Source organism: Archocentrus centrarchus, chromosome 24, assembly GCF_007364275.1.
Source record: "Archocentrus centrarchus isolate MPI-CPG fArcCen1 chromosome 24, fArcCen1, whole genome shotgun sequence".
NCBI lineage: Eukaryota > Metazoa > Chordata > Actinopteri > Cichliformes > Cichlidae > Archocentrus > Archocentrus centrarchus.
Window position 1 is genome coordinate 7,199,675 of NC_044369.1, and position 12,560 is coordinate 7,212,234.

Here is a 12,560-nt window from a genome sequence, read left to right on the forward strand (position 1 = left end):
TTTCCTTAACAATAGATTTGCCATCTCTGACGCTTAATCTAAAGTAAGTAACAGAATATCACTTTTACTTATGAATACCAAATCTTTACAGTAAAAATTGGTACTGGATGTTTGCATTATATTGGTTTAATGAATGGTTTCATTAATCAATTGATTTCAGTGTTGATATGAGTACTGTGATATGTTTTTGTGTTTCAGAATGAAGTGTGTTGTGATCTTTCTTGTGTTGACGCTGGTCCTCTTCATGGCTGAACCTGTGGAGCCGGGATTTCGCACAGGTTTTTCAAACTTTCGAAGAAATTTTAGAGGTAAATTAAAGCAAAAACTCAAATTGCAGTTATTAAGGTCATCATTAAGGTTATGGAAAAAACTAATTTTGGAAACATACAGTAAAGTCTTTTGTGGCATATTTTCTTAAACTTTATAAGTTCAAGAAAATAAAAAAAAAAAAAAACCTAACAAACAAAAAAGAGGCAGTTTGGTTCAATTCCATTTTATTTCTCTAATGCCAAATCACAACAACAGTGACCTCAAGGCAGTTTTAATTGTAGGGTTAAGACCCTACAGTGATAGAGAGAAAACCCCAGTAATCAGACAACCGAGCGAAGTGCTTTATTGGGGTGATACGGTACTATGAGATCTTTAAGATAAGATGGGGCCCTGATTATTCAAGACCTTTTATTTGAGGAGAAGGATTTTAAATTCTATTCAAGATTTAACAGGAAGCCAATATGGTTGAAATAATCTCTCTTTCTAGTCCCTGTCAGTATTCTTGCTGCAGCAAAAGAGAAAGATCTTTATTTGTCAGATACATATACATGCAGTGAAATTCAGTCTCTGCATTTAACCCATCACACATGGAGTATGTAGCACACACAGCACAATGTGGAGCAGGGGGCAGCCAGAGGGCACCCGGGCAGCAACCTGGAGGGGTAAGGGCCTTGCTCAGGGACCCACAGTGATACCAGCCCAAGGATTTGAACCAGGGTCCTCTCAGTGTTGAACCCTCTTCTTCTCCCGTAGGCCACCACTCCACAAGCATTTTGGATCAAGGTGCTTTGGTGTTATTGAAAAATTGAAAACAGGTGCAGAGGCGGGACAACAATGAGAACAACTCTTTTCTTTTAATTTTTCTGAGCAGTATATTTGCACTCATTCTCATTTGCTGACAATTCTTTCACTTTTAACAACTCTTTTAGGAAGCAAACACCAAAGACGATTGAAGAGCCTGGTCAAGGGCGTGGTTGTGTAAGGACTTCTCTCTAGAAGTTACTGTTGGTGATACTTTTTCAGAATTTGCAATCAGTATGATTTAATACATCTGGTAAGTTTTCAAATATTCAAAACTTGATCTCTTCTGCCTAGTCACGCACCTAACTGGATGCAAGGTATCGGCAGCCTAATTTCGGCAGCCGGTGCTCAACTTGATGATGAGATGTCATAGAACTATGCCATGTCAAGGCGCAGTTCAGTGGAGGATCCAATGGCCACTCCTGCTTTGCAATGCAATCAACAGATATAAACCAGAAGATCACAGAGAAGATCAGCAGCCTTTTTTCTGTTATGGCTAAAAATATGTTAGTGCTGTGACTATAGTGTTATTTAGATCGCTCGTACTGGTTTTTAAAAATGTAAAAAAAAAAAAAAAAAATTAAAAAGCTTGCTGTTGCAATTGCCTGATGAATAAAAGTGCAATAGAAAAAGTCTTACTCTGTCTGATGTTATTAAGTGACTACAAGAGATGCAATGACCTGAATGTATAGGTTGATATTTTCACCAACAGTGTTTTTTTAAGTACATTGGCTTAGACAATCCCTACCTTCACTGATACCAACTTTCTCAATCACATGTTAATCAACCTTTCATACTGCCTTAAACAGTAAAGTTTTATTTAAAAAAATACAACATGTTTAACTGCTGAATAATAGCTTGTAACAGAGAAATAATGATTAATTTAACCTTAAATTTAACTTATTACCATCAGTGATGAAGAAACAAGGTAGAGAATAAGGGTTTTTTAAATCCCTTATTCAAATCTTCCTTTCTGAAAATAATGTTAATCAGTCAGGACATTCATATAGTTACTGGGCATAAAACTCTCTGATGACATTTTATGAGACCTATTTTTAAGTTCAGTTGGGTTATAAATCTGCTTAAAGTATGTATAACATGCCAACAATATGAGACTTTGCTAAATAACCACTGTATAAACAATTAAACTGTCTAAAAAAAACTGCATAAAAATTAAAGCAAAAGCTTTTATTTTAAGAAATAATTTGTCTTTAGTGATCCATTGAGCTAAGATACGTAAGCTGCATGCAAGAGTAAACAAAATTTGAAACTCTTATTTGAGGAGAGTGTGCTTTCCAGACATCAAACTTATTTGGACCTTAATAGTGGGAACATTGGGCGAGCATAAAGGAAGTAACATCTTAAAGTGGCAGGTAATTTAAAGTGCAATGTTTCTCAACAAATATCTCCAAATATGAACTGTTTCTGTGCAGTTTGTTGCACAGTTTGTCTGCTAGCTAAAGGTACAGCTACTGTATTTTCCAGGAAAAGAAAAGAATGAGAGAATGTCACTCAGAGATGGAGAAAGATGTAAGAAATAAAAAAGGAAAGGAAGAAGAGAAATTATTTTGAAGGGTCATGACTACTAAGCGACAATTCACAGACTGAAAATTTCAAGCTTACATGTAATGTCCTCGTTTTACGGAGGGAGTTTCCAGTTCCTGCACTTCAGCCTACACACTTGTAGCTCATCTACTCATGAGACGGCCAAGGGCCAGCTCCAGCGTTCACTCTTCACAAAAGTGTTGTCAATGATTGTGTTAATTAGGCTCCCAAATGTACCCTGTGATTTCCTGTGTTAACGCTCCTGGCTCTCTGTTCTCCAGAAGGCTCTCTGGGTTCTCTGAAGCATGTTCACTCCCAGTGAAAAACATACCCATCACCTCACTGCTGGTCCACCACTGTCTGGAAGGGGCTGTTCAATACTCACCTGTGTAACTCATCTGCCTGTCTACCCTCCACAGTTGTTTCCCACCTGAGGAACTTTGACCAGCCGTTCCCCCCACAACCATTATCCTGGACCTCTCAATTAAACACTGAAACCAAGTCACATTCGAGCCCGCACCTTCCTTTCAAATCACCCTGGCTTATATACTCTCTTCTCCCCTCTGGCATTTTCTCAAGGGTAAAAGCCTATTGAAAGAATGCTACCTTATAATTGCGGAACCTGATTCCAGCTTAAAGCTATACAGTTTGTGGGGAACGCCCAGACTCACTGTTAGTTCTAGGAAAAGGTTAATCTTGTTTTTTTTTTAATCAGAATTTTCAGTGTTGATAAGGAACTCATCTTGGTAAGTTTGTTAATGGCCATGTGCTTCTGATTTTTGAACCTTCAAAAATCAAATGTTTAAAGTTACAATGTGTTAATTTTCACCACTAGATATCAGTAGATTGCAGACTGCAGTCAACTGAATTCAGTTTTCTTACCCCTCATAATTCAAGTGCATAATCCTAACTATGGTGGCTGCTATGGGACAAACATGTTTTAGTCAGCCAAGAGAGATCAAAAACATTACAACCGCGACCATCCAGCATGTTTCGTCCAGCAAAGCAGATAGCAAAGCAGGTCCATCTTTATTTAACCTGGAGTAGGATGTAAAACTTTGTGAAAGGAGTGTGATACAAGTCAGTGAGTCAGTAAAGCTCACTTCTGACCAATGACAGTGATACTGAGATGAGTTACTGAGGATATCTTGAGCTTTTCTGTCAGTGAGCACTGCTGTTTAACCTACGTTAGTTGCTATTAGCCAGCGTTAGTGAAATTGTCTTTAAAGTGGATCAAACATTGGACTCTGGTTAGTGAATAAACTTTTACATGATGTGAAAATGTAATCAAACTGTTTATCAGAGTTAAACAGAGTTTATCAGAGGTAAAATGTTAGCTTAGCAGTTGTTTTTTAGTCATCAGCTGTCCAGAGGGGGAAGGGTCGCATGTCTGAAGAATCTGCTGAAAATACGTAACTGCGACAATATCAGCAATGAATAAGCATGTTTATGCACATTTCCATGTTTTAAAGCCCTGACTTCAGTTCAGGCTTGAAATGAGGAGGAAGAGGGTGACATTTTATTAAAATGCCCGTGGTGTTGTCTCTTTACTTTGCATTTTTTGCTTCTTGGGTGAAGGGAGACCTCCTCCAACGATAATACATACGTATGTTTCTTCATATCTTGAGTCTGAAGGTGCAGGGATGAATTTAAATGTCCCTCCAGAGCACACAAACGCCTACGAGTTCACTTCTCTTCACCTTTGGCGTAGTAAGTATATAATTGGTTAGCTGGAAGGGAGATGTTTTTCCCAGCCACTGTATTCAGATATGGTGGGGGAACAAGCAGCTTTCACAAACCGGCGCCTGCTCCTATGTATTTCAAATAGACTGCATCCAATAAGCTGATGCAATCGATAAATTTGTTTGTTGGAAGATGTAGTTACACACTGATCTATATATATTTGTGAGTACAATGTCCTCTTTTTTCCAATTAAAAAAACCTAAAAAAAATATTGATGACTGTACCTTTAATAGTTGTCTGTTCTACCTTTGGTTTTGTTTTAGACAGCTAACAATTCCACTCTTGTCTTCGTGTACACGTTTTGACACACACTATATAAACTAAACAACATACTCTATGCATAATAGCACATTGGGTGGTGCATATACAAACTGTCCACAGTAACAATAACTCACTCAGTCTCTTTTTGCAGTAGTCCAGAGTCTGCTGGCTGTCTTCCCAGGCTGGTGTGTGAATCTTTATATCAAATATATTTCAGATATTAAGAGTTACTGCTTAATTAATGCTGTCTTTGTAAATAGAATTGGCATAAAGCTCCGTGGCAGAAGTGCTACACTAAAGCTAACTTCAGGTGGTATGCTTTGTGCCTGAAAAACACTGGAGACAAGAAGGCAGATAAAAAAAAACACTCAATTCAATTAGGATATGAAGGGAAAAACAATAAATGCAGATTAGCATTAGTAACTGTATTGAAGACTTCCCTCCTGCCCTTTCAGTGAGATTCAAAGAGAATATCATATTTTTAGGTTTCGCTATTGTTTGTCTACTATGGAAATACCCAGGCAGTCCTCTCTGATGCAAAATGAAATACGACTGACTGGAATAAGACCCCTCTCCCATAATCCTAGTAAATAAATACTTGTTTAGTCTTTTCCTGTTGCAGGAGGACAAATTAAGGCTTATGGTGAAATACAAACATCAGTGTGTAATAGATGCTTTACATCTCCTTTTCCTTTGGTATTCCTTAGTAAAACAAGCAGAAAAGCACAAGATAGATAGATAGAACTGAGAAACTACTAAATATGATTCATTTTCTTTAAGGTGAAACAAAAAGAGTGAGTAATGTTGGAGTAATCAGTAATGAATGAATAGTGGCTGCTCAGTGTTTGGTTTAGAGTTAATCAAGAATAACTCATGAAGAAAATGAGGAGATAATCATGTTACAGCTAATTATGAATTACTCATTACTTAATGAGTCGCTAATTTAGTATCTCCCAGACTGTTCTACGGTAAAGGAAAATCATTATCAAGAATAAAGTCTTGGATCAGGGGGTAATGAGGGAAGTACTGATGAATGACTCATTAACTAAAAGTTTTTTCCTGATTTGTTTGTCATTCATTCTGTAGTAACTGAGCACATTTGTGTTCCTTTAAATTTAAATGTATATGTGTGTATTTTCCCTGCCTTGTAAACCTGTGACAGCATCATTGGAAAAAGAGTTTTGAAGAAGAGAAGAAGGAAATAAGGCAGGTGCACTGCATAAAGGGCAACAAGTAAAAATGGTCAGTTCAATTTCAGAGCTACTCTTTGTCTTACTATTGGGAGAGCAATCAGTTAGAGGTATATAGGTGATTTTTGTGGCACTACCAAAGGATCTATTCATATGTGTAGCTTTAAACTAAGTTTCCCATATCATGATATATAAAGACCTGTCTGCATGTTTGCAAACAAATCCATACTCAACCCCGGAGCAGCTAATCTGGATACGGAAAGAGACATCCAGGCACACTGAGGTGTCAGAGATAGAGATGATGGAGCTCTCTCACTGTCACCTGAAGACAACCTAAAGGGCATTATAGACTGACCTGGAAAATGACACCTGCATCCCCCATAAAAATTAAACAAACACACACACAGCAGCCATGCAAGCAAAGTTTGTTTTAGGCGGATGAGGCCTCGCTTAAAACATATCGATCGGAAATGAGATGTGGTCAGAGAAGGGATGAGGTTAGTAAGGTATGTGTGTGCGTTTGTGTGTACGTCTGAGGGTCATTTGTGTCACTCGCAGTGGTTGTTTACCTAGAGGCGATTGCTGGCCTCACACACAAGCCCTTCCCAGACAGAGACGCGTGGTAAATAATAGAAGAGCGATGACAGAGGGCAGACACACACAAACACAGATCAGCATCAAGGTTAAAGATGGGTGTGGGTGTAATGGGAGAGCTCTTTATCAACATGTCATTAATACAGGAGGAAGGTTCACCAAACCAGGGAGGCAGAGAAGCAAGAGGCAGTCACACTGTGAGCAAAGGTCCCGACATCTGCATAACAAATGCATGAGAGGTCTGTATGTCTCAGTGACAGTTGAGTCAATATGTTGAGTCAGGTGACTAACCCCCCACTTACTCATATTACATATCGCATATAACACTGCATGCTGTTCACCAAATACGTGAAGATCAGATATAATAATATTAATAATATTACCAATGGTGTGATCTTCACTGCCTTGTACAGACAAATCCTCCAATCTTGTTTTCAAGAGGGACAAAATCCAGTCCTGTAGCTGTGATCCCAGCAACTTAGAAACTTTAAAAGGTGCCACTATTGTAAAAAAAAAAAAAAAGAATCTGAACTGTGATGTTTTTTGTCTGTTATTTCCAAAACAGAAATACACATCACTGGAGTGGTGGCCTAGGGGAGAAGAAGAGTGTTCGTCACTGAGAGGACCCTGGTTCAAATCCTCGGGCTGGCATCACTGTGGGTCCCTGAGCAAGCCCACCCCCCCAGGTTGCTCCCCAGGCGCCCTTTGGCTGCCCCCTTGCTCCATGCTGTGCTGTGTGTACTACATACTCCATGTGTGTGATGGGTTAAATGCAGAGAATGAATTTCACTGCATGTAAATGTATGTGACAAATAAAGCTCTTCTTTCTTCTTCTTCTTCTTCAAGAATCATGCATGTTTTAAAGATGCATGCCTGTCCTCATCATGCTTGGACTACTGCAATGGTTTTTAGAAGGTAAAAATGTGTTGGACTTTTAACCAAAAATAGGAAAATACAACACATCATAACACTTTTGACTATTTGTTTGTTTTGTGGTTTGAGTAAAGATTTATTTATTTATTTTGGATTACTATTATTTTTTTTATCATTCCCTTTCAGCTTATCTGCAATGCACCCAACCTCAAAAGTGGGCTCAGACTCAGACAAATAACCACCAAAACGACCAATTAAAAATGGGTCCAAACAAAGTAACAAACATTACAAATTGATGTTTTTTTAAATGATTATTATTAGCACCATAATTCTACTGCAGGGCTAAAATATTGACTTAATTCTAAACGAAAAAAAAATTAATCTTCAAAGTCTTTTTTTGTCATTGGAAAGTTCCTTTGCATCAGTGAAACACAACCGAGTAGTTGTGCAAAGTTAAGTGATTAAAAAAAAGAGTAATTTTATGAGTACTTAATGAATATACAAAACTGAATATACATATATAGTTAAAATCCTCAGAAAAAGGTCAGTAAACTGAAGCTATTTTATTGAATCAACACACAATTATGTATTGCATTCATTAATACAAACTAAGTAACTTGCTAATTAATAGTTTTCATTATAGCCAAGAAAGAAACCACCATTGCCCAGTGTACTCTGTATTATGTACATAAAGCATGTTTTACAATTATACTGTTATTTTTTTAATTAGAAGAAATTATTGTTAGATTAATTATGAAGTCATATGGATTTTAACAGGACATAATTAAAATTAAAAACATGTTTACTTCTGGGAAAGGATGCAAATTAAGTCAATCCCAATCACACCGTAATGACCAGAGAGTAATGCGGGTAAGTTAAAAACCTAATTGTGAACAAGTCCTGTGAAAATAATCTTTTTTCTTTTGACTCTTCTGGCCTCTTAAAACAAATCTGGTGTGACAAGCGAGCGAGGACAAATATGTCACCAATCATAAGAGCTTGAGGACATGAGTACAGCTGCACAATTACTCTAGGATAATCAATATCCATATTAAACATTTATCGTGCACGTGTTCTAACATTATTTTTTGTGTGTATTAAAGTATTAGCTATAAAATGTATATATATGTAACATCCCAATAAACTAAGTAATATATAGACTCTGAATCATTATGAGGATTGAAACATCAATAAAATGATTTCATAAATAGATGTTTACTTTATCCTCATTATTTTGAAGATTGATTTTGTTAGATTTAAAAATAATATTTACTGATAGTTACTGCTGTGTCATTACTGTCATTGTAATTAAAACATTTGTAATGATCAATGGAAATCAGTGTATACCTCTATGTTAAAGATGGGTATATTCCAGGTATGAAAAATGAAGCCAAAACCTGCATTCTGTCTTATAGCCAGCAGGGTGTGACTCCAGTGAAGGGGAAAAACACCCCTCAGATCCTTGTCTTGTGATGTCAGTGAACACTTTCCTGATGAGTTTATGGTCTTAGTCGCAAGTTTCAAGTTTTATTGAATGAAGCATGGCATTCATTTGGTGAATTATGGCACCCTTTATGGTCAAAAAGGAGGCTAAAACAGGGAATGCTTTAGGGTGGGTTGTGATTGACAGGTTGCTACAGGTATGAGACAAAGTGTCTCATGTCATCTTGAAACCTGCTATAGAAATAGGACAAAGCATAAATGACACGTAGAAGGAAATAAAGGATATAGAAAGTGAAAAGGGCACAAAGAATCACATTAATAGAAGAAAGAAAGAATAAATGTAGTAAAGAAGAGTAGGGAGAGCTGAAGCATGTCAGGTCTGAAATTGAGACAGTGACTATGGGATCACATTGTTCTATCCCAGCATGGATGTGTGTGTGTGTTGGTGTTAAATACACTAATCAATATGGTGGATGTCACCACCACCACACAGTAGTGGTGGAATGTGGATATAATCCTGTGGAACAATTACACCTCTCTCTTTTTCAGTCTTTGCTTCTCTCTTTTTATAACCACTGTTTCAGCTTCGTGTTCATTTCAACACTGAACAACAAACAGTTTAACTGGTAGACAATGTGACAGAAATACCTTAGACCTACAAATATTTACAGTTTTTGATCTCACGCTGAAATGAAAAGGATCCACTTGCTATTTTCACTTTTAGACACACTGATCTCCTGTCCTAACAAATCTGCTGTCATTTTTGCATTCAAAAGGACTTTTCCTCTTTGCTAAGGGATCATCACTCTTGTAATTTTCCCTTTCCTCTTCACCATCAAAAAGGAGAAACATTAGCCCAGAAAATTACCATGTGGTATCCAGCGGACTACGTGGCCTCATCGTGTGTGGCCCAGCAACTTGCCTTCACAAGCACAGTGTTCAAGTGTCTCAACTTGAACTGTGAGTTTTTAAGTGAGGTACTGTAGCAACAGGAATTTATGCTTTCGCATCACACAGCAAAAGGTCACGAACTCCAACTTTTTATTTGGAATTAACATAAAGAAACAAATCAGCAAAACATGTCTGCACATTCACCACATTTTAGAGGGTTGAAATGGACTTACTTAGGCTTCAGTCACACGGACCTTGAGAGTGGCAACCTCCAGTTACTAGAGAAAAATATGTATTCCCTGATCAGTTAGTGAATGTTTGCTGGCTGTCACCAGGTGAAATTGTCACAAAGCTAAACTTAAAACAGATGCCCATAATTTGGGTGGAAGCAACTACTCACCAATCAGTCTGGAAATACACATTTTCCCCTACTGACTGGGGGGTGGCTAGGGCTGGTTTGAGGGTTGCTGACCAGTCTCCTAGTCTGTGTGACTGGGACATTATCTAAAAGAGCCACAAAGATATGACAGCACAGTGTGGTAGAAATTTTGTCCATACTTTATTGGTGTATACCATAAGAAAAATCCCCAGTGAGTTACAACACAAAAACATTAAAATGCACACACAACCTGTTCATGCTGCATAAAGCCATTGGAGCAGGTTTTGATTCTGCTTTTCAGTTTCATAAAATCTCAGCAGGAGGCCTGCTGTCAAACTGTCAGCTCTAATCACAATGCAGCTAGTGGACAAATGTGTGTGGCATCATTGTTATATCTGTTTTTATATGTTGTTAAATGCAATTTTGTGCACACATAAATAAAATAAATAAATAAAAAGTTGACACTGGCCATGCAGTGAAAGCAATATATCAGCAGCACACATGCAGCAAAAGCAGCAGTCCTACAATCTTCAAATGCAATAGAGAAGGGAAAAACGGACTTGAATCCCAAAAATGACACTTCTAATTGATCCATCATGACTGTAGTCAACACACAAACAAAACAAACAAACAAAAACAACTTTTTTTGACAATGCAGTGCACAGCTCTCACCTCAGTGATGTACATGGAGCACATATTCATAAGGCACCTTTGAAAACTGTTTGCCTGCTAAAATGATTTCTTGTTTAAGTCAGTGCATAGCAAACCTTTCACCGATGAAAAAGATTCAAAGTGATTAGATATTTTAGCACCTTAAATGTGTGATTTTGCTGTTAACCTCTGTTTTTCATCGTTAAATTAAATTAATAATTATTATCTTTAGTTTGTCAGTCAGATGATTTGACAGTTTGAGATTTGCCTTATCTGTTATGAACATCCCACATTATATATAAATTATATATAAAAAACCCCAGCTGATAAATTGATGCTGGTGAAAATAATTGTTAGCTGCTCAACTGATATGCACAAGTCAAGAAACATAGTAAAATAAGTCCAATAAAGAGACACACACAACAGTTAGAACTGAAACAGTTATAAAGCTGGAAATGGGTTAAAAAAATAGTTTCTATTCAGCTTTTCTAACATGGCAATGACAAAATGGTTAAGCTTGACACTAAGAAAGAGGAACACTGAGTAGACAGGAAGAAAAAAGACTCACTCCCTTTCTCCTGTCAGTCCACCAAATCCATACAGAAAAAGAATCTGTCTGCTCAGATGAAAGGCTAAAAGAGGAAAGAGGCTTTGTAAGAGAGAAATAGCTATGATCCCAGTGTCATGCAGGCTGATCTTATTACAAACCTCGTTATGTGTAGAATACACCACATGGCAGATGTTTTAATCCAAAGCTCATAAAATGAGAGACAGTCACAAATCGGGGTTAAGACCTGCTGCTTCACACTGCAAGATTAAACCTATGAAGCATGGCAATCATAACACGACTGCACATCCCCCCTCTTTAAACAATCTACAATCTAACACAGTCATTTAAATTACTGGGATAAAAGCCACTGAGGGAGTGTGTGTGTGTGTGTGTGTGTGTGGGGGGGGGGGGGGGGGGGGGGGGGGGGGGATTTCTGGGTTGTCCATGATGGCTGATTGTATACTGCCTTTCTTCACTGTTACACTACTACATCTATTGTCCGTAACAAAAGAAACTAATTTAAAGTTTTAAAACTCTGGCAGTTTTAGTGATCCAGGAGTCTAAAATCTATTAAACTGGAATAAAAGGAGGTTATAGGGAAGTGGAAGAAAAAGTTACGGGACTCCAGACAAAATGCACAAGTGTACAGACAGTGACAGGTAGGAAGACTGGTGAACATTTTGGGTTAAGGAGTCAGAATTCTGAAAAAGAAAAAAAAAAGAAGACCTCATGGTTTTTTGACATCTTGCCTGGCCTTATCAGAGATCTGCCTCTAAAGGTGGCTGTTCTGTGAACTGGTAACAAAGCTACTGGAGCGAAACATCTCTGCTTGCTCTGAAGTAGCCAAGCAATAGGCTTTATTTAACAATATCTATGCTGGGGCAGACCAGTTTTTTTTTTTTTTTTTTCGGTAATCCTTATCATGTGTACTATTATTATAGTATATGCCGCACAAAGCTCCTCTAAGAGGATTTTACTGTAGACTCACCTAAAAATAGGCAGAGATGCATTTCAGACAGAGCCCAGTAGCGTAATTAGAGCTACTCTCCAGCCAGTCTGATGATGTTATTTTCTTACTATATATTGTTTTTGCGTGATATAGCGTCACAAAATGCCTTTACAGACTTCGTCAGACAGAAGCTTGTGAATGATCACATTTCTGTAAATTCTGGAGTTAACACATTGCTCCATATGGTCACTGATCCACTGAGTATTGTGTGAAAAACCGTGTGAAGAAGAGTGATTTGTGCCTCGGGTGTGAAAACATGCATCTACAAGAATATTAAAAACAACTTACAGTGGATGAAATGTTCCCATCAAATTTACATTTCAGCAGAATCATGAACATTTGCTTGGGTTTGAAAGATGA

The 12,560-nt window shown here is 37.6% G+C and overlaps 1 protein-coding gene and 1 long non-coding RNA gene across 2 annotated transcripts in view; one reads left to right on the forward strand and one right to left on the reverse strand.

Moving 5' to 3' along the window:
• LOC115774118 (exostosin-1) overlaps positions 1-12,560 on the reverse strand; it is a 287,477-nt gene that overhangs the window by 146,703 nt on the left and 128,214 nt on the right. The gene's annotated exons all lie outside the window — the stretch shown is intronic.
• LOC115774122 (uncharacterized) lies at positions 259-1,416 on the forward strand. Its single transcript, XR_004019166.1, has 3 exons — positions 259-308; positions 1,200-1,248; positions 1,366-1,416. It is a non-coding gene; the product is annotated as an uncharacterized LOC115774122 (long non-coding RNA).